Consider the following 23,882-nt stretch of genomic DNA (forward strand, 5'->3'; position numbering starts at 1 on the left):
CTGTAATAGTGTTCACCCCAGAGTGACAGCTGAATATACTCACTGATATTTATAGTGTTTTTGGATCTGTGGTGATTTTTTACATATGCTGTGTTTGGATTCATGGACATTGAAGAGTGTGAATGTTCCTTGTCACCTGGCTGAGTGTGTATGTGATGTTTTGCAACACAGCTGCATGGCGTATGGAGCAGCTGTAGCCATCTGATGAGACAAGTATACAGTGTTATGTGCATGACTTGCACAGTTAGCCCAACACCTGTGTCACCTCTTTGTCAAGTGTGACATGTGCAAAGTGAGGGTTGTATACAATGTTGAGACCGACAGGCAAGGGATCTGTGCCAGGGTGTGTAGGTGTGGTTTGCTGAGGGTTCGTAGGTGTAGTGGGATATGTGGCAGCATGTCAGGTGCTATCCAACACCCTGCAGTTGCATGTGTTGTACAGTGTGTGCAATGATCAGTGAGTGTGTTGAACCCCTTATGCCATCTGTTGCCTTTCAAAGGCATGAAGTGCATTAGTGTATGCCCACTGGGTAACATCAGATGGACAATGATGCAAGTCCTGTCAGCATCCAATGCCCTGTTCACATCATCAATGTAGTGCAAGTGTGTGTCTCAGGGACATGCAGCAGGTGTAGTGATGTTGTTTAACTTTGTCTTCCTGACAGGTAACTGCCTATGAGAAGGGGGAGATCTGGTCAGACATTGTCAGGGCTGTCCGGTCTGTGGGAGGCCCTCGCCGTCGGCTGATGAACATCAGGAAGAAGTGGTAGGACATCATGCTCCGGGGCCTTTCCAGACCTCCATAGGCAGTTGCAGGACGGACAGCAGCAAGGAGGGGGTAGGTACATGTCTGTTTGTAGTGTTGTGTGTCACATGGTACTAGAGGTGGTCTGAAGCCTGTGAACACTCCCACAGTTGGGGGGGTCAGGTCAGACAGGCTATTTGTGCATTGTAGTTTAAAATCACCATATTCATCTGCTGCTCTTTTCCATCCCTTCCCCTCCTCAACATGTTACCCCTGGTTTGTGTGTTTAAAATTTTGAACATGTACTTCTAGGGTGCAAGGTAATTAGACAGCACATTGATTTACGCATCATGTGGGAGGGAGGTCTGTGACATGTGTTGTAACCTTGCCTGTGCCATGACTTGTGACTGTGTTTTGCATTCATATTTGTTTGCACTGATCATGAGTATCAACATAGGAGTGTAATTTATATGATTCACACCCTACCAGCATGCATGAGCCATGTTGTATACTCATACATGATGGACATCATTTTCAAGATATGCATAGTGACAAGACGGTTATTCATAAGACAGTCTGCAATTTATTGACACAAAGATCTGTGTGCCCACCACAGTACCCTGAAAAACCCCGGCATCCTAATCATGTGTGTCATCCAACACTGTGCCCATTCTATGTGGGTTCAGCATGGGTCTGCCTCAGTGGCCTTGGTCCCTGCCATACTTTGTATTTATCACATGTTAGCTACATCTGCACACTGGCCATGGATACAAGATTTAGCTTGTGCATAGTCACACTGGGCATTGCCTGTGTGCCTATTCTCAAGAATCTGTTGCTGATTGTTTGAGACTGATATGGATTGCCTGCCACAGGAGGTGATCTTGCTGTACATTTTAAAATGCTGCTCAGTTTTCGCTACCCTGATTCTGATGGTTAACTTATTGAGCAGTTTCAAACACATTAATGGAGTGATGGGGTCTTGTGCAGGAGAGGTGTGATGGGCCTGCCTGTTTGCCCTTGTCAGTTGCGAACTGTGCATGTAATTTGTGAGTTATAGTTATCAGCATGCACTTCACCTGTGATGCTGGACAGTGCTGTCATTGGGCTCTTTACAGGCTATGTTGTTTGCTTACAGAGATGATTGTGCCGCAAAGATTTTTGGATACATGTATGTAGTTGCGGTGCTACGCTGTTTTGTCCTAGTGCGCAGACTACAGTGCTCACATTTCCCATGTGGTTAAGGGTTTGTCTTTCTATGCAGCAATGATTTTGATCTTCCAATTGCAGGCACATTTGCTTAAGCATTGTCCAGATTTAGGACATGTGGTCCACTTCACATGACAGCCAGTGTGTGTTATGTGCTAACAACTGTATGATCTGGTGATGGATGCCCCTGTGAGGAGTGACACATTTGAAGTGATGTCACATTGATGAATGTCCCTAGGCACTCCCAACACTTGTTGAAACTAGTTAATGTTTGGAATGTGTTCATATGACAAAATGTGTACGTTACACTTATGGGTCTGCATTATAGTTGGCTCACAAGGTAGTGCACACCACACAACATGTGCAATGTTGTTGAATAAGCATGCAGGTTTAGAATGAGGCCAGAGTTAGTGGTTAATGGTGTGCCTTCATCAACATCAACATGTCCCCACAGTGGTCTTGAGTGCTTGAGATTCCTTTGCTGTCAATTGTACTGACTGATGTGTGTCAATACATCAAGACCTCCTTTGGACCATGTATATGGTATATGGTCCACACCATTTATTTCTTACAGTGTTTCATCTTGAAGTGTGCAAGCTGTCTCAATAAAATTGTGTATGTTGTTTGTGTGGATTTCCTTGTGAGAGCTTTCATGCTGGCACATACGTGTTATGTACACAAGATAGATATTTTTCAGAAGCTATACAACTTGATTATGTGAAGGAAACGTATGTGTTCGAGACTGCTACGATTCCCAATAGAGAGCGCTAGTGAGCTAATCGAGACGCCGGTCAGAAACGTCAGAACGCCATCACCATCGGTCCAGACGCCGGACCAGGGAGCTGCGAGGAGCTGCGGGAACAGCGAGCCGCAGGACACGGGCTGGGACTACAACAGCAACTCTCCCCGGCGCTGCAGAGGCCGCGGAGATGAGACCAGCGCGGCGGAGGTAATCGCGCATTTCCCCCGTTCCCGCACCCGCACCTTCACCTGACTGGGAGGGTGCACGGACGGACCCACTCCCTCACCCGCACCCGCACCAGCACGGGGTAACCCACACCCACTCGTACCCACGCCTATACCTGCCTGCCTGCCTGCTCGTACCCGCAACTGCATCCCACTCCTACAGTGTCCGGAGCGTGGACTGCAGAGCAGGAGCGGGAGCAGCAGAGGAAACTGAACAGCGGAGCGGGGCAGTTGTGGCGACGGCCGCGGTGGCGAGTGGCGGTGGCGTGTGTGAGCCAGAAAAGAGCCAGAAAGCGCCATAGAGTCACATAAAGCCACAAAAGCTACAAAAGCGCCGCAGCCTTGGGGGCAGCCCTGCGAAAAGCCGCGCCGAGCACCAACTGCCAAACCAGCTAGTCAAACAAATATGGAAAAATAACGGTCGCAAAAACGGCAGCGCAGAGCAGCGGAAGGAGCCACAGAGAAAGCTGTGGAGGAGCCACGGAGGTGGAATTGGGCAGTTCAGTTCCGTGTAGCACTGCAGCTCTGGGCACTTGGGAGACGCCTGCAACTACATTACAGCTGAGCCTGGGTCTGCCTTGAACCCCAAGACTTCAACCTCGACCTTGAGCCTCACGTTTCTTAGGGGCTCAGGGGGCCAGGGGCAGACAGCTTTTCAGATGCTTCCTTTGTCCCACCTCCTCTACTGAGCTAGTGAGACAGCTAGTGTGACAGTGAGGCAGAGAGCAAACGAGTAATCAAGCAGGCTGCCAGGGGGCCTAGAAGCGAGGAACACAGAGAGGAGAGCAAAGGAGAGCCGTGCAAGCAGAGCCCGCCTGTTTCCACAGCACAGAACAGTGAGAGAGCACGAGTGACAACGAGTGATAACGTCGACGCTGTCGGCACTGTGGGGGGTGTTTGTGGAGCGTCGAGGGACGAGTGGAGCCGAGGGACTGTAATCCCCCCACCCCAGATTAACTTTCGGATTCTCAGGAGGACAGCTAACTGGCTCCACCCCAGCACCGCAGCATTACCTGCTCAGTAAGTGTTACGCAGCGCAGCGCGGAAAGTATTTAAAGCATAAAGCATAAGTGATACTCTTTAAAATCAACACGATAGCCACTGATGATATTTACTGAATAACTGCGAACTGTGAACTGTGTACAACTGTGAAGCACTGGCACTTTGTTTAGAGGGGTGATAATTACTGAAAGATCAGTAGGGCTTACTGGTCCCCCTCCTCCTTCGCTTGGCTGATACTAGCTTCTAGCCATCATGAGATCAGGCAAAGAAAGACGAAGTATCTCTACAGTAGTGAGCAACCGGAAGAAGAAAAATAAGCTACTTAATGCCCCCTCCGACAACCAACTAACAAGGCCAACAAGAACTGGCAAAATTACAGAGGATGACACTTTAGTTACCCTTGACTACGAAGCAGAGGGCTCAGCACCTGGTCACATTGATCAACAATCTTTTAACCAATAAAATAAAAAATCAAGAAAACCTCTCCTCCAACCGAAAATGTTCTCAAAGTTCGCCTTCGTCAAAGATGCTGGGGCTGTATTAAACCATATGAACCCCACTCAGAAGGGCCTCCCCTCCCCTTTGCTTCCGGAAATTATTATCCTAACAAAGCACGATATTGCAGACTCAGCAGCCGCGGCACGAGCCTTACAATCATCAACAGCTTTGGAGAATTATTTGGTCAGTGAAAATCCACCCAAACTGTACAGTGACTTAACACCTACCTCTCCTACAATAGCAAACAGCCTTCAATGTTTTGAACCCAATGGAAATAATCCTGGGCAGCAAAATAAAAGTTTTGAAGCAAAAAAGGAAACAAGCCTGGCAACAACATCAAGAGCGGACGACCTAGATGACCAAGCCAAAGAGCCTCCTCACAAAGAGTACTTGGAATATCCACAACTTCAAAACGTCACATTCCACTCTACTCCAGCAAAAAAAACACAGCGCGAGTCCCCTGTCCTGGCTTTGGAGCTAAACAGTTTACATCAAATAAACCATCCTGGTCAAAACACGATCCAGCACGTGCCATCAAGACCCACACACCCCACCGCTTCAGAGTCAAACACCTCTCCACAAGCGAGATCCTTGGAGTTAACTCCCACTCAGTCAGGGTCAGCACTGGCAAATAGTGCATCCCCCTTGACAATTGAAGAACGGGGGAAAATGGCGGCCACACATGCCCAGGAAAAGGGCACCATGCTACCTCATGACACAGAAATTAAAATGGTGGATTCTCCAAAGTCTCTAAACACAGAAGAGAGTGGCCTTTGGGCATCACTGTTAAACACCATGAATCTCACGACAAAAGCAATGAAATACCATTCGGACAAGATGGATATCCAACTAAATCTACTAACCCGCTTAACCACCCACGTCATTAACATCGACACCAAGCTATTAGATTTGAACAAGTTGATCAAAAGAGTTCAATCTAAAACTACAATCAACCCACCAAGCTGCACATGTTTTTCTATTATTGATAAACTATCATCTTTACCAGAGGTAATGAGTGAGATCTTGAGTGACATAAAATCTGTAAATATTTCCCATAGAGCAGCTTGGGCAGTAGCAAGCGGGGAAAGAAAAAATCAAGACCGTGAGATATCGGAAAAAACCCAATCGGTGGTTATTCCCTATGGCACAATGGCTTCAAACATCCCACTTAATCACTTTAAGGACTCAAATGACCAGATTACACAACAAGTGGGAGGCGTACCTATGCCGCGGCAAGATGAAAAGCAGCAGAGCACAACTAGAGGGCCGGCTACCATCATGAATAGCGGGGAGTTTATATGTAACAAACAACAGTCCGCTAAACAAAGAAGGAAAATGAAGAGAAAAGGGAGAAACAAAATGGGCCTTATAAAAACATACTTCCCACAAGTAAATAGATCGCCGACGGAAGCCGAGAAAGAACAAAGTCTTATCAAGGACGATCAAAGCGAAATGCCCAGGGAAAGCCCCTTAAACTCTCCCACGCTTACAAACCCAGAGGCAACATCAGCCAAGAAAAAAACAACTGTAGATGATCTTTCAAGAGGAACAGTTGAAGAAGCTAGTGAACTAAATGATCGAGGGGCGATAAGCAATAGTATAAAAAAAAACCTCCACATCAAGTCAATGGGGCCACAAACCGCGGGCAACCCGGGGGCACTGTCAACTGTAGGAATGAACCCTTGGGGTACAGTGATCTGTACCGCCTCACCAGCAAGAAAAAACGAACCTAACATAATTTTTGATAAGGATTCCTTGATCCAGAGAAAACAAAACCCATGTCCATCACGAAGCACAGTTCTCGAACCAACTCCGGGCCTAAGGCAGGACATCAACAACTACGATCCCTGTGATCCAATTGCTAACTCCGGACAACTGACGTAAAGAGAGCAAGCGCCCCCGGATTATAGAAACTGCAATAATACAGCACGGGCAGCAACTGCCATCTTGGGCCCGCCGGCCCATGGGGAGTCAAGACCTCAAGAATATAACAACTGCAATAGCTCAGAACGGGCATCAAACCCTGAACAGCAGTAGGAGGTTATCAACCACGAAGAGTCTAAGATAATACTCTTCATTCCAGATTATAGATCTAAAGGCCGCGAGGATACGTTAAACCGAAGGAACATCTTACGTGTCCTGAACTCGATTGCATCTCTAGCTATGCTAACCACTCAAGATCTGAAGGCTGTTGAATTTATCACACTTAAACAACTATCAGAGCAGGAAATTACAAAAACAACCTGGAACTCTGGAGAACTAGTGACAAAAATCTTAAGAGAGGAAAACCAACTAAAAGCATGGGGGATTCGAATCAAACCATTTTACAACCCAGGCTATCCAGCCCCATTACTCCGCAATCCTCAAGAAAACGCTAACTTGAGTTTGAGTAATTGTTACCCAGTCATTCCTACAAAATCTATACTGAGAGGAGCACGAGGAATCTCAACCGAACGAAAGACAGGGGCACCTCTTCTGCAAAAGACTATTGATCTTCCGACACAAAACCTAGAATGGGACTGGATTGCAAAAACAATTAATTTTAGACAGCGGCGCCAATGGCAATCTATAGAGCCAAACGGCACCACCCCAAATACAAATCGTCCGCATAAATTGTGTTCCTGGAACATCAACGGACTAGGGGCAAAAATTACCAACAAGAATCTATTGGCATATTTTCAGCAGTACGATTTAATACTGTTACAAGAAACCTGGTCAGCAGAACCGTTCCATCTTCAGGGCTTCACAACATTCCATCTCCCAGCAAGGAGAACCTCAACATTTGGCCATGAAAAATGCGGTTTAACGATATATACCTCGATTCAAACAATAAACCACGCAAAAGAGCTGTTAAATAAAAATACTCAAGGAACTGAAAACGGGATTATTGCAGTCCAGCTAGAAATATTAACACCGAGCTCCAACAGGCAAGAACTAATCGTGGTTAATACTTATCTGCACCCAAAAGGAAAAAAAATGGTGCTACCACCCTGGTGACGGAATTGAACAAATTAATAACGGAAGTGGACAACCCGAACCTCATTGTCTCAGGAGACTTTAACATGTTCCTATCAAAATCTACAGGAAAGAACTGTCCAATGGAAGATTACTTGTATGTCAGGGGGATTCCATCTCTGGAAGTGTGCCCTTGGGGAAAACAAACAAATATATCAAAAAACCTATTAGAAGACCTAACTAATTTGGGCCTGATTTCGGTAAATGGGCGAACGCCGGGGGATTGTCCCCAAGCAGCAACCTTCCATAATTCGACTACATCATCAGCGATTGACTATACCTTCTTGTCTTTTTCACTGTTCTCATTAGTAAAAGACTTTAAAATCGGAACATCGGACTGCAGCGACCACCTTCCGCAAGAACTGACACTAAGGGTACAAGGAACAGCGCTAACATTTCCAGCAAATGGTCTAAATTCATGGACTTCAGTAAAACGCAACAGAATTAAGTGCAATACTAGCGACCCAGAACGGATAATGCAAGAAGCAAAGATGAGCTGGGAAAGTGCTGCTGAGTTGAACGATAACAAAATACTCGCCTGGGAGTCCTTCTTGAAATCCTTCGGCCCAATGAACACCAAGCACTGTTTTGTTAAAGAAACTGGCCCATGGCCATGCGGGAAAAAAACATTGCCCGGCCCGAGAAGTTATTCAAAAAACCACCTTCAATCCCCTTTAACGCCTGATTTAAGGGCAATAAAAACAGCCATTAACAGCACACTTCGTGATTTGCGGAAAGATGGGAGTGATAATGGTTTAGTGACCAAATTGAGATCACTAAAATGCACTAAGAACAAAATTCTGTGGCGAATCAAACAAGAAGCCTCGGAAAAAACTTGGGCAATGCTACTTTATGATTCAAAAAACAACAACAGTGCAAGATTCTGGAACACTGTAAATAAAATAGATAATCCAAATGCCCCCGGAATAAATTCCCACATCACAGAGGCAAGCTGGGTAAATTATTTGTTCAAACACTTCAACGATGAAGAGCCAAGTAAAGGCCATCGAAAACCCGAATTCTGTAAGTCGACTGCGATGGCCTTAAGGCCTACAGACGTGGACACCAAATTTCCAGGTTCGATTGAGCAACTGAAGGGACGAATTGCGAAAGGACGGAAGGAGGGAGCCCCAGGCCCAAATGGAATTCCTCCAATCATCTCTAAACAAGATCCATAGTATTGGGCCGAACAACTACTTCCGCTCTTTGTTGACTCCTGGAGGGTTGAACAATTCCCATCCTCTTGGAGGGGCTTAATAATAGCTCCAATCTATAAAAAAGGCAACAAGAACGAGGCTAAGAACTACAGACTCATAGCCCTTATAGATATAGAGGCAAAATACTTTTCAGGGCTACTCTTGGAAGAACTAACCTCCTGGGCATCAGATAAAAAACGAATCCCTATCAACCAAACTGGATTCCAAAAAGATCTAGGGACCTCAACGAACCTTCTAGCCCTCTCCCTGCTGATAGATGCTGCTATTAAAAATAAAAAATCATTATATGTGTGCTATATTGATTACTCGGCCGCCTTTGATAGCATAGACAGAGGGAAATTGTGGTCAAAACTTTCAAAGTGGGAGGTGGACTCCAAGCTTCTCAACTTACTGATCTTACTGCATTCAGACACCTGGGTCCAAATAAAATTGGGGGCCGGCAACTATCTATCCAAAGAAATTCCGACCACAAAAGGGTTGAAACAGGGGTGCGTCCTTGCGCCGACACTGTTCAACCTTTTTATGTCCGACCTCTCCAAAGTACTGGACGACTGCAACCATCATGCCCCAAAACTAGGGGGCTTTACATTATCGAATGTATTATATGCAGACGATCTGATACTAATTAGTCACACCCCAGTAGGCCTGCAACACCTAATTAACACAACTAGCTCATTCTCTGAAAAAAACGGCCTTTCCATAAATACGGAAATATCAAAAGTGATGGTTTTCAATCAATAATCAAAAAAGCAAACGTTCCAATGGTCTCTGCGTGATCTCAAAATGTAAACAGTTAAAGACTGCCTTTCCATAAATACGGAAATATCAAAAGTGATGGTTTTCAATCAATAATCAAAAAAGCAAACGTTCCAATGGTCTCTGCGTGATCTCAAAATGTAAACAGTTAAATACCTGGGGATAAGCTTTGATTCCAACGGCTCATTCCAGCGACATGCAACAACAATAAAAAACAGGGGGATTTCACTAGCCATCGCTTTAAAAAATATCAAGAACAAAATAGCGGGCCCAAATCTAATCCCTTTGCTGGACATATTTTGTGCAAAACTGCTACCATCACTAACTTATGGCAGTGAATGCATGAGAGGGAGAGATGAGGATATTTTAGATAAAACGGTTAGCAAAACACTCCAAATACTCTTCTCACTCCCTCCTTGCACTTCCCCAGCACAGCTAAGACTGGAGTTTGGTCTACAGAAGCAGCAAATTGCACGCAAGGGCGCATATGCAAAAAGCTGGTACAAAGTTAAGCACGCTGTAACAGACTCCCTGAACGTCCACCTTTGGATAGTGCTGGAGACAAACAAGGGATCCTCTGCAAAGGCCTACCTCCAAGCAGCTATAAAATCCCTTGCATCAAAAGACCTTTGGGAGTCGAGCTGTTCACATAAGTGCTTTAAGCGCCTGGTCAACAAATCAGTGAAAATTCTCTCCATGGAGGAAGATAAAGCAGCGTTAACCAGGAGATCACATGGGTGATTCATAATACAAAGCTACACCAGCGCTTCACCCCAACCATACCTCAGTACCACCTTTTCAAGGAAGGCGAAGGAAGAATTCCTGCGGCTGAGGATGGGAGTAATCCCGTCAAAAGTCCATCTTCCCCCATGGAAACGCCTGGAATCCAACTCCAACTGTCGGCTTTGCGATAATCCAAATGAGGACGTTTTACACCTGTTATGCAGCTGCAAAGCCCTAGACCGTGCCCGAAGGGTCCTACTAATCCAGCTCTGGAATCAATATGGTGTGCGAACTCGCAGACAAGCCTTGCTGTTCAGCTTTAAAGGAGAAAATATCCAACTGGCCTGCCGTCTAGTGCGCTTCATGAAAACAGTTAATACGATCCAAAATCCAGAGACCAGCGACTGAATTAGACTCATAAAGACCCGCTCCTGCACCTTAAGAAAGCTCTTTTTCAACCAACAAAGACTTAGTAAATGCTGAACGGTCTCTTTTTACAAATATTTGCAACTCATTGTACCATTTTTGTATAGATTTATCGTCCATCCTTTGAATTTTCTTTTATCGATTTTAACTGCTCTTTTGTAAAACCTATGATTGTGAAATTCTTCCTGTATTTTTTTTTATAAAGTGTTATTGCAAAGATTTTTATTAATCATGCAATAAAAGTAAAGATTAATTTGATTATGTGAAGTATGCAGAATCCGAAGATGCAAAGATTTTATGCCATTACTTTTCACCAAACACTGCTTCATGGGCTCTGGGAGTGGTGTATATCTTGGGCAGTGAGGTGTGTTACTTTGCCCTGAGGGGAAACACAACTGTTTATTTTTTGTGAACTTCAGGTGGCATAACTTCATTGTATAGATCAGCTCTCATGGGAACAAACCGAACATCCTCAGTGTGACTCTCACTCAAGTCGTGGCCTGGTCTATTATTTGGATCCTTGTGTGGAAGTAGCATTGTGTCTATACCAACTGTGCAGTACTAGTCTTAAATATGTGCAGAGTTATGTTGCTGTTACTCATGATGCATGCCATGATTTGCAATGTGCCCAAATAAATGTGTGTTCATGTGTCAGATGTGTACAAGTGACCGATTCATTTTTGTTTATTCTCCTTCCCAACAGCATCATCAACCGACACAGTAGGAGACATAAGCATGGACCAGGAGGGGGGACCCAGCCGCAGTGCCACCAGCGCTGAGGAGTTGGAGGGAGCCAGTGGCACGGAGGGTGAGGGGAGTCAGGCGGCCGGACCTTTTGAAGGGGACACCTCGTATCATGTGGACGGCTCGGCTTCTGACTCCCATGAGGAGGGGGAATATGCGGCGACAGCTTCTTCCACCACTGTGTCTGTCCCCACCTCCTCCAGACCCATCTCCACCCTCCCAGTTGCTAGGGTCCCTTCTGGCCCTGCTGCCCCCCCATGTCTCCTTCGTCCCCGGCACCGCAGCCCCTGCCCCTGGGCGTAAAATCCGTTTCGGTCACGGAATTTGCGGATTTTTGGCAATTTCGTGGTCCGCGAATCCCGCAAATTTGCCCAAAAATCCGTAAATTCGCAAGCTTGCGTATTTTTTTGCTTGGTCGCGCTTGAAAAATACAGTATCGCATGCGCGGCGTTGACTTACCGTGATTCTGAGTCCGCCGATTGTTTTTCTCCTGGTTTGCGTGTGCTGCGCCATTTTGGATCTTGCTGCGTGATCGCGCAAGAGTTTTTTGACTGCAATTACGTCATCGCAGTCCGCCATCTTGCACAGCGAGAGTTTGAAAACGCGAGTACGTCATAAGGGCCCGCAATCACGCATCGCGGGAGTAAACAATGGCGAACACGTAAATGCGGCGCGCAGCTGACTTCCGGCGGGAGATTTGAACAGCTCGCTTTCCCGAACTTGCAAAAATTGCAATTCTGCACAAGAAATCCACTGCAGGCAGCATAAAGCTTCTGAAAATCATGATTTTGATCAGAATAACTCCTCAGATTGACATTTGGCTGCACTTTTTTGTGCAAGGAGTCCATTTTTGGGGGGGTTGGAAGGAAGGAAGTGCCCCAGAGTTTCCAACTTCCTGTTCCTGTCCAGCAGGCTCCTCCCAGTGCTTTGTCCATGTCCTGGTCACTTTTCATTTGGATCTGGAGCTGGAAGGATTACTTTTTGTGGCTCCTGCTGGATATTTGTATTTGAGGACTTTTTGTTTGGATCACTTTTGGATTACTTTTGGATTTGAGATTTTACAAGTCAGTTGGTGTTGTTTGCTTGGGGCATTGCAGTTGCTGCAACTACAATTTTTAAACTTTTTCACAACTTTAAAAAAAATATATTGTGGGTAGCCACAGTATCCAGTAGGCCCAGGGTTAGTCATGGGTGCATGATACAACTGTTTCTGTGAGTTTTGTTGAACTTAAATATCATTTATGTCATGGAATTAAATAGCTCACTGTTATATGTGGATTTTTATTTTTTATTTTGCGGTGCTTGTAAAGCCACACTAGCCAGTTGGCCCGGGGTAGTCAGTGGTGCATGGACCAAGTCTTTCTGTGGGATGTCTTGAATTTAAATATCACTGAGGGCATGACTGACATTGGATTGTGGTGATTTTTGTGTGTTTTTTTACTTTTTGGGGTGTTGTTGGGGCCTGGCCTTGTGGGTGGGGGCCATTTTGAGGCCTGGTCCAGGCAGGGCCTGGGCATGTAGCTGGGGGGTCAAGGGCCCATTTTGAAGCCAGGCAGTGTGCTCAGGCCTGCACCCAGTTTGCCTTGCTTTCTTCCATTAGGCCCAGGGGTAGTGAGTGGTGCATGGACCAAGTCTTTATGTGGGGTGTCTTGAATTTAAACATCATTGAGGGCATGGATGGTTTTGGATTGTGGTGATTTTTGTGTGTTTTTCGACTTTTTGGGGTGGTGTTGGGGCCTGGCCATGTGGGTGGGGGCCATTTTGAGGCCTGGTCCAGGCAGGGCCTGGCCATGTGATGGGGGTCAAGGCAGGGGCCATTTTGAAGCCAGGCAGTGTGCTCAGGCCTGCACCCAGTTTGCCTTGCTTTCATCCATTATGCCCAGTGGTAGTGAGTGGTGAATGGAAAAAGTCTTTCTGTGGGGTGTCTTGAATTTAAACATCATTGAGGGCATGGATTGCATTGGATTGTAGTGATTTTTGTGTGTTTTTGACTTTTTGGGGTGGTGTTGGGGCCTGGCCATGTGGGTGGCGGCCTTTTTGAGGCCTGGCCAGGCAGGGCCTGGCCATGTAGCTGGGGGTCAAGGGCCCATTTTTAAGCCAGGCAGTGTGCTCAGGCCTGCACCCAATTTGCCTTGCTTTCTTCCATGAGGCCCAGGGGTATCCAGTGGTGCATGGACCAAGTCTTTCTGTGAGTTGTCTTGAATTTAAACATCATTGAGTGCATGGATGGCATTGGATTGTGGTGATTTTTGTGTGTTTTTAGACTTTTTGGGGTGGTGTTGGGGCCTGGCCATGTGGATGGCTGCCATTTTGAGGCCTGGTCCAGGCAGGGCCTGGCCATGTAGCTGGGGGTCAATGGCCCATTTTGAAGCCAGGCAGTGTGCTCAGGCCTGCACCCAGTTTGCTTTGCTTTCTTCCATTAGTCCCAGGGGTACTCAGTGGTGCATGGACCAAGTCTTTCTTTGGGATGTCTTGAATTTAAACATCATTGAGGGCATGGATGGCATTGGGTTGTGGTGATTTTTGTGTGTTTTTCAACATTTTTTTGGGGTGGTGTTGGGGCCTGGCCATGTGGGTGGGGGCCATTTTGAGGCCTGGTCCAGGCAGGGCCTGGCCATGTGGCTGGGGGTCAAGGGGCCATTTTAAAGCCAGGCAGTGTGCTCAGGCCTGCACCCAGTTTGCCTTGCTTTCATCCATTAGGCCCAGGGGTACTCAGTGGTGCATGGACCAAGTCTTTCTGTGGGGTTTCTTGAATTTAAACATCATTGAGGGCATGGATGGCATTGGATTGTGGTGATTTTTGTGTGTTTTTCAACTTTTTGGGGTTTTTAACTGATGCTCCTCTGTCTTCCATTGCTTTTAGGTTCACAAGAGAACCACCAGTGCCAGGAAGAAGTCCTGCAGCGGTGTGTGCAGCACACCGTCACGTGATGTCACGTGTGGCCACAGACAAGACAACTCTGCAACTCGTGCAACTGCAGCCTGCTGTTCAGACATCTGAAGAAGATGGGCCCAAAGAAAGGTGGCCGTAGCGCCTCAGCGAAAAAAGTTACCAGTGCCACTGCCAGTAAGAAGGAGCAGAAGAAGCAAATGGCACCACCTACCAAGGAGACTAGTGGGCTCACCGACTCCTTTTTTGGGGAAAAAAAACTACGCCTGCAGCAGCAGTGGTGTCCACCGGGGACCAAGCTGGAAGCAGCACCTCCGCTTCATTGGGCTCAGTGCCACCATGCCAAGTTAGGTCCAAGGCCATGAGTGCTGCTGAGGCAGCCACTTTAGTTTCTCAATCACCATCGACCAGTGATATTGGCTCATCACAAGAAAGTACCATCCAATCAACACCGTGTGTAACTCAGCTGACGAGTGTTCAACAACCACAGCTGCAACGACAACCACAGGTGCAACTAGTACAAGCGCAAGTACATGGGCAAGGAGAGGCGCAAGTACATGTGCAAGGAGAGGCGCAAGTACATGCGCAAGGAGAGGCGCAAGTAGAGACGCAAGGAGAGGCGCAAGTAGAGGCGCATGGAGAGGTGCATGGAGAGGTGCAACAAGAGGTTCATGGAGCGGCACAACTGCCTACAACGCTTGTTCCTCCAGAAGTAGGGGCACATCAGGAAAGTGATATCCAAGCGGAGGTATCATCCGAGGAAGCCACTCCTCCTGATGATGATCCATTGTCTTCCAGATCCCCAGCAAGAAAAAGGTCAAGGAGGGCTACTACTACTACTACTACAAGTTCTTCTTCAAGCCCCCTTCATTCTGATGACCTTGATCTTGATTGGAACCCACCAATGCAGTCTGAGAGTGAGGCACGCCATGAGCCAACAAAGGTAGCTAAGCCTAAAAGGAAGGTTCCCGCAAGGCTTCCACTTATGGGTGATGACGACGAACAAGAAGTGGTGTCTTCTGTTGCTGATGAACAGTCTGATGACGACCCAGTCATCACAGTCGTCACTCCAGCCCCAGCGGGCATGCAGCAGACAGACATTTTCACCCTATCCCGAATGGCTGCTGAGTGGGATGTGGGCGTCATGGCACTGGTACCACCACCAACGCAGTTAACTACAACACCATCACGACCTACAGCTTCCATATTTTTTAGTCAGAAGGGCCAGCAGGGACCTCCATCCAGCTCGACCTCCATTACCTCAAGTAGTGGTGCTGTAAGTGAACAACAGAGTCGAATTCAGGCACGCCCATCCTCCACTTCATCTGGCATTGAAACTGAAAGTAGCATCTCCACCACCAGCGACATCTCCAGTCCCCAGTTTGGGACTTCTTCAGTGTTAGCAAAAATGCGGAAAACATGGTCGTTTGTACGATTTGTAAAATATTAGTTAGTCGGGGTAAGCTTGGTACCAACTATGGTACCGGAGGCCAGAGAGGTCATCTCCAAAAACACCACACTATCCAGTGGGAGGCGCACCTAAGGAAGATCCGGGAAGCCAAAAGTAGAACTGATCCAAATGTATCCATTCAAATTGCATCTGATGCTGACGAGGGGCTGATTGTGCAGGGGGGAAGTCAAGAACCGACCGACATTTTTTCTTGTACACCCAGTACCCCTGGCAGCAGCACTGCAGTGGTAGCGCCCACACCCTCTACCCCTGCAACATGTATGAGGGGCACACTAAGTCCGGGAGAGACTCCAATGCGAAAAAGTACATGAATGAGCCTAACTGGTTTGAAGAAGTCTGCATCATCATCATCACGTAAAACGGTCCAGACCACCATTACCAGAATGTTTTGGTCGGATGCGCCATTTGAACGCAAGCACCCAACGGCTCATCTATATAACGCAAAGCTGGCTAAAATGCTAGCGCTGGACCTTCTCCCTTTTTCTTTCGTGGAAGGGGTGGGTTTTCTAGAATTTGTGGCAACTGGGTTGCTGTTCCAGCACTACATCAAGATGTGCTGGAGGTGATTGGCGCAGCTATTATGAAGAGTGCTCTTCACACTATCCATCTGACAACAGACATGTGGGCCAGTTGCCAAGCCTTTGATTACATGTGCATCACTGCACACTGGGTCTCTTTTGCAGGGGTTAAAGACCAGTTAAAAGCAGGTGTTGACACGGACACAGTTATTCAAGCTACTCAGGAAAATACAACAGTAGCAATGTTTGCCATGGAGAAAACTCATACTGCACCTAACCTTTTGGAGGAGTTTGATAGGAAGGTCTATGAATGGCTGCATCCAAGAAATCGCATAGTTGGTTATGTTTCCACAGATAATGGCAGTAATATAGTTAGGGCCATGGCTGAGGGTGAATATTTCTGAGAGCCGTCTTTGGCGCACAGTATTAACATCGTGGTGTAACATTTCTTGAAAAAAGAAAACACAGTCAGCAAGTTACTGACCACCTTCAGAAGAATCTGCACACATTTCAGCCATTCTTTTAAGGCCTGGAAGCAGCTGAGGAGCATTCAACATGAACGTAGACTGCCAGTCAAAGGACTCATCCAGGAGGTGGCAACACGTTGTAAGTCAATCTTTTACATGCTTGAGCGTCTGTCTGAGCAGTGGGAGGTAATAAATGATTATGTCTATAAACTGGGTTCTACTATGAAAGACATGAGGCTAGAGTTGGAGGAATGGAAGCTAGTTGCAAGCCTGACAGACATGCTTCGTCCTTTTGAGGTCTTCACGCGTGAAGTCAGCAGGGAGGACTGTTCTTTGGGCAAAGCTATCCCATTGTTGCGCATGCTAGAGCACCAACTGAAGGCAGTGTCTTCAACAATCCGAGATGATGCTGAAAAGCAAGACGCATATCAGTTGGCGGAGAGGTTATTAAGCCGCCTAGTTGACAATGAAAGGCTTAAAAACATACATACAGAACAACATTACATTTGTGCCACTATTCTGGATGCACGGTACAAAAAGGCAGGGGCCAGCAAAGCATTCATTCCTTTTGATGAAGCGGATGTTTCAAAGTACAATCCTTGGCTAGCTGTGTCAGCCACTCGGTTCGAAAAAGAGCGGCAGAAAATTCAAGGAGCCGGCAGAAGTACAACTGAATCAGCAGGCCATCCAGCGTCAAGTTCCACTTCAGAATCTGTGGCCGAAGGGAGTCACTTCCCCTCCAGCCGTTAATGACACCAGCAACCGTATCATCATCCTCACCTGCCCAGGCCCAGCCATAATATTGTCGGAAGCGGATTGTCTAACTCATCAAGGGTTTGCTCATTCCAGTGATGCAAAGGCCACAGATGGTACGCAAAGTGGAGCAACCCTGGAGAACCTTGAGTCGATGGTGCAGGCCTATCTGGATGACCAAACAGAGGTCTTTGTTAAACAGAACCCATTGCTGTATTGGTGTAGGAAAAGGCCTCTATGGCGACTGATCACCAACCTGGCTCTAAATTATTTGTCTTGCCCACTCACAAGCGTGTCTTCTGAACGTGAGGCCTGGTCCAGGCAGGGCCTGGCCATGTGATGGGGGTCAAGGCAGGGGCCATTTTGAAGCCAGGCAGTGTGCTCAGGCCTGCACCCAGTTTGCCTTGCTTTCATCCATTATGCCCAGTGGTAGTGAGTGGTGAATGGACCAAGTCTTTCTGTGGGGTGTCTTGAATTTAAACATCATTGAGGGCATGAATTGCATTGGATTGTGGTGATTTTTGTGTGTTTTTGACTTTTTGGGGTGGTGTTGGGGCCTGGCCATGTGGGTGGCGGCCTTTTTGAGGCCTGGCCAGGCAGGGCCTGGCCATGTAGCTGGGGGTCAAGGGCCCATTTTGAAGCCAGGCAGTGTGCTCAGGCCTGCACCCAATTTGCCTTGCTTTCTTCCATTAGACCCAGGGGTACTCAGTGGTGCATGGACCAAGTCTTTCTGTGAGTTGTCTTGAATTTAAACATCATTGAGTGCATGGATGGCATTGGATTGTGGTGATTTTTGTGTGTTTTTAGACTTTTTGGGGTGGTGTTGGGGCCTGGCCATGTGGATGGCTGCCATTTTGAGGCCTGGTCCAGGCAGGGCCTGGCCATGTAGCTGGGGGTCAATGGCCCATTTTGAAGCCAGGCAGTGTGCTCAGGCCTGCACCCAGTTTGCTTTGCTTTCTTCCATTAGTCCCAGGGGTACTCAGTGGTGCATGGACCAAGTCTTTCTTTGGGATGTCTTGAATTTAAACATCATTGAGGGCATGGATGGCATTGGGTTGTGGTGATTTTTGTGTGTTTTTCAACTTTTTTTGGGGTGGTGTTGGGGCCTGGCCATGCGGGTGGGGGCCATTTTGAGGCCTGGTCCAGGCACGGCCTGGCCATGTGGCTGGGGGTCAAGGGGCCATTTTAAAGCCAGGCAGTGTGCTCAGGCCTGCACCCAGTTTGCCTTGCTTTCATCCATTAGGCCCAGGGGTACTCAGTGGTGCATGGACCAAGTCTTTCTGTGGGGTTTCTTGAATTTAAACATCATTGAGGGCATGGATGGCATTGGATTGTGGTGATTTTTGTGTGTTTTTCAACTTTTTGGGGTTTTTAACTGATGCTCCTCTGTCTTCCATTGCTTTTAGGTTCACAAGAGAACCACCAGTGCCAGGAAGAAGTCCTGCAGCGGTGTGTGCAGCACACCGTCACGTGATGTCACGTGTGGCCACAGACAAGACAACTCTGCAACTCGTGCAACTGCAGCCTGCTGTTCAGACATCTGAAGAAGATGGGCCCAAAGAAAGGTGGCCGTAGCGCCTCAGCGAAAAAAGTTACCAGTGCCACTGCCAGTAAGAAGGAGCAGAAGAAGCAAATGGCACCACCTACCAAGGAGACTAGTGGGCTCACCGACACCTTTTTTGGGGAAAAAAAACTACGCCTGCAGCAGCAGCAGTGTCCACCGGGGACCAAGCTGGAAGCAGCACCTCCGCTTCATTGGGCTCAGTGCCACCATGCCAAGTTAGGTCCAAGGCCATGAGTGCTGCTGAGGCAGCCACTTTAGTTTCTCAATCACCATCGACCAGTGATATTGGCTCATCACAAGAAAGTACCATCCAATCAACACCGTGTGTAACTCAGCTGACGAGTGTTCAACAACCACAGCTGCAACGACAACCACAGGTGCAACTAGTACAAGCGCAAGTACATGGGCAAGGAGAGGCGCAAGTACATGTGCAAGGAGAGGCGCAAGTACATGCGCAAGGAGAGGCGCAAGTAGAGACGCAAGGAGAGGCGCAAGTAGAGGCGCATGGAGAGGTGCATGGAGAGGTGCAACAAGAGGTTCATGGAGCGGCACAACTGCCTACAACGCTTGTTCCTCCAGAAGTAGGGGCACATCAGGAAAGTGATATCCAAGCGGAGGTATCATCCGAGGAAGCCACTCCTCCTGATGGAGAAGTGGTGTCTTCTGTTGCTGATGAACAGTCTGACGACGACCCAGTCATCACAGTCGTCACTCCAGCCCCAGCGGGCATGCAGCAGACAGACATTTTCACCCTATCCCGAATGGCTGCTGAGCGGGATGTGGGCGTCATGGCACTGGTACCACCACCAACGCAGTTAACTACAACACCATCACGACCTACAGCTTCCATATTTTTTAGTCAGAAGGGCCAGCAGGGACCTCCATCCAGCTCGACCTCCATTACCTCAAGTAGTGGTGCTGTAAGTGAACAACAGAGTCGAATTCAGGCACGCCCATCCTCCACTTCATCTGGCATTGAAACTGAAAGTAGCATCTCCACCACCAGCGACATCTCCAGTCCCCAGTTTGGGACTTCTTCAGTGTTAGCAAAAATGCGGAAAACATGGTCGTTTGTACGATTTGTAAAATATTAGTTAGTCGGGGTAAGCTTGGTACCAACTATGGTACCGGAGGCCAGAGAGGTCATCTCCAAAAACACCACACTATCCAGTGGGAGGCGCACCTAAGGAAGATCCGGGAAGCCAAAAGTAGAACTGATCCAAATGTATCCATTCAAATTGCATCTGATGCTGACGAGGGGCTGATTGTGCAGGGGGGAAGTCAAGAACCGACCGACATTTTTTCTTGTACACCCAGTACCCCTGGCAGCAGCACTGCAGTGGTAGCGCCCACACCCTCTACCCCTGCAACATGTATGAGGGGCACACTAAGTCCGGGAGAGACTCCAATGCGAAAAAGTACATCAATGAGCCTAACTGGTTTGAAGAAGTCTGCATCATCATCATCACGTAAAACGGTCCAGACCACCATTACCAGAATGTTTTGGTCGGATGCGCCATTTGAACGCAAGCACCCAACGGCTCATCTGTATAACGCAAAGCTGGCTAAAATGCTAGCGCTGGACCTTCTCCCTTTTTCTTTCGTGGAAGGGGTGGGTTTTCTAGAATTTGTGGCAACTGGGTTGCTGTTCCAGCACTACATCAAGATGTGCTGGAGGTGATTGGCGCAGCTATTCTGAAGAGTGCTCTTCACACTATCCATCTGACAACAGACATGTGGGCCAGTTGCCAAGCCCTTGATTACATGTGCATCACTGCACACTGGGTCTCTTTTGCAGGGGTTAAAGACCAGTTAAAAGCAGGTGTTGACACGGACACAGTTATTCAAGCTACTCGGGAAAATACAACAGTAGCAATGTTTGCCATGGAGAAAACTCATACTGCAACTAACCTTTTGGAGTAGTTTGATAGGAAGGTCTATGAATGGCTGCATCCAAGAAATCGCATAGTTGGTTATGTTTCCACAGATAATGGCAGTAATATAGTTAGGGCCATGGCTGAGGGTGAATATTTCTGAGAGCCGTCTTTGGCGCACAGTATTAACATCGTGGTGTAACATTTCTTGAAAAAAGAAAACACAGTCAGCAAGTTACTGACCACCTTCAGAAGAATCTGCACACATTTCAGCCATTCTTTTAAGGCCCGGAAGCAGCTGAGGAGCATTCAACATGAACGTAGACTGCCAGTCAAAGGACTCATCCAGGAGGTGGCAACACGTTGTAAGTCAATCTTTTACATGCTTGAGCGTCTGTCTGAGCAGTGGGAGGTAATAAATGATTATGTCTATAAACTGGGTTCTACTATGAAAGACATGAGGCTAGAGTTGGAGGAATGGAAGCTAGTTGCAAGCCTGACAGACATGCTTCGTCCTTTTGAGGTCTTCACGCGTGAAGTCAGCAGGGAGGACTGTTCTTTGGGCAAAGCTATCCCATTGTTGCGCATGCTAGAGCACCAACTGAAGGCAGTGTCTTCAACGTTCCGAGATGATGCTGAAAAGCAAGACGCATATCAGTTGGCGGAGAGGTTATTAAGCCGCCTAGTTGACAATGAAAGGCTTAAAAACATACATACAGAACAACATTACATTTGTGCCACTATTCTGGATGCACGGTACAAAAAGGCAGGGGCCAGCAAAGCATTCATTCCTTTTGATGAAGCGGATGTTTCAAAGTACAAACCTTGGCTAGCTGTGTCAGCCACTCGGTTCGAAAAAGAGCGGCAGAAAATTCAAGGAGCCGGCAGAAGTACAACTGAATCAGCAGGCCATCCGGCGTCAAGTTCCACTTCAGAATCTGTGGCCGAAGGGAGTCACTTCCCCTCCAGCCGTTAATGACACCAGCAACCGTATCATCATCCTCACCTGCACCAGGCCCAGCCATTATATTGTCGGAAGCGGATTGTCTAACTCATCAAGGGTTTGCTCATTCCAGTGATGCAAAGGCCACAGATGGTACGCAAAGTGGAGCAACCCTGGAGAACCTTGAGTCGATGGTGCAGGCCTATCTGGATGACCCAACAGAGGTCTTTGTTAAACAGAACCCATTGCTGTATTGGTGTAGGAAAAGGCCTCTATGGCGACTGATCACCAACCTGGCTCTAAATTATTTGTCTTGCCCACTCACAAGCGTGTCTTCTGAACGTGTTTTCAGTGCTGCTGGTGCCATTGTAACTTCAAAAAGAACCTGCCTCACGCCCAAAATTGTGAAGAGGTTAACACTGATCAAGATGAATCAGCACTTCATACCACCAGATTACAAAATACGTGAATGCACGCAGGAAGAAGAGGACACCGACTTAGGTGACTGAAGTTCTTCTCTGTTAGCTGACCTACTCCCGTCTCAATTCATAGAGTTGGAGGACGAGCTCTACTTTCCTGACACCGAGGCCTGAAAACGACTTCCTTTTTTTCGTCCTTATTCACTTTTATTCCTGTGTGTCTTTCTTTGTTTTGCACCTTTTACACAACAAAACTCTAATCACCTAATCACAACAAGTCCATCAGCAGCACTGTCTTCATCTTATTTTCCTTATTGATTTGAAGATGCCACAGTCTGCATTCCTGAGGTTCACAAGTTCACAACTCAATTATGCCCCTCTATCCCCCTCCTCCAGACTCCCCCGATCCATTTCCCTCAAGGTAAATGGATGGATTACGAAGAATAAAGCAACTTTGTCTTCGTAGACGAGTCCCCTCAAGTGGGAATGAAATTACTGACTGACTACATGCTTGCTGATTGCTGACAGAATTACTTCGGAAATTGACAGGAGAGGCTGCCCTGTGGGCCCTCACTTTCCGAAGAAGATGCGGACAAAAAGTAGAACAGGTAATGAATAATGAGAAGATGGAATGCAGTGGCCAGCAATGGCTGTCTGGCTCTTATGAAACCAATTGCTGTTTGTTTTTTGTGCATGAAATGAATCATATGTTTTGTTTTAGTTATTATTTAATCTTTTACACAGTAATTGTAACTCATGTCTATTACTCTGTTTTTTTTACCTTGTTTAATTCAAATTGTACTTCAACTTCAGGGGCCACTATGTTGCATTATTCAATATGCAAAATGTCCTTGGAGTGGACTCACTTGCCTATATGCCATGATGATTGATTAAATGATATATCTTTTTTCTCTACAGTCACTCACTCGGATGGATGGATCATCAGCGTCGGTTTACGGAAGAACTATGTCCAATTCGTGAGTGGCAAACAGGTAAATCAGTCTACAACAACTACTACAGCAGAACTACATGTCTGTCTATTCGTGGTATGTAGTGGTCGAGGGCGAGGCAGTGTACTGTTGTTGTTATGCCAGGCAGAGTCCACTCCACTCCAGACAGCAGTTCATGTAAAATTGGGGCTACGTGGCTTGCTGCATACAATTAGATATGCTTTGTCTGTCTGACAAAGAGCCTAGGTATGCTACATCAGGTTACTTCACTCAGTCGTGCCTGCCTTGACCGACTGCATGGCCCTGCCTCAAACTTGGGCCAAACATCCATTATGTTTGCGAAATTTGCTGTTTTTCGGTTTTTCGCAAATCTTGCCAAACTACAGAAAATTCGCAAATTCTTGAGCGGAACGGATTTTTGGCCCATGCTTGCGGCAGGGCTATGCAGACGGTCAAGGCAGGCACCACTGAGTGAAGCCTCCTGATGTAGCATACCTAGGCTCTTTAACACAGGCAGACAAAGCTTATCTAGGGTTTAGGGTTCAGTGCGATTTACTAGGGTTTTTAGGTTTAAGTTGGTAGGGTTCCCGCGGAGTCTAGGGCTCAGTGCCTGATGCAGGCTCGTTCATAATGATGTTGGCAAGGTTTTAGGTGGTTTTGGCATTCTTTGGTCCAGAATTGGCAGAATTTTGGCCTTTTTTGGTGTTTTTCGGGCGCATGTGTTTGGGTGAAAAG

The sequence above is a fragment of the Lissotriton helveticus genome, chromosome 6, assembly GCF_964261635.1.
Source record: "Lissotriton helveticus chromosome 6, aLisHel1.1, whole genome shotgun sequence".
NCBI lineage: Eukaryota > Metazoa > Chordata > Amphibia > Caudata > Salamandridae > Lissotriton > Lissotriton helveticus.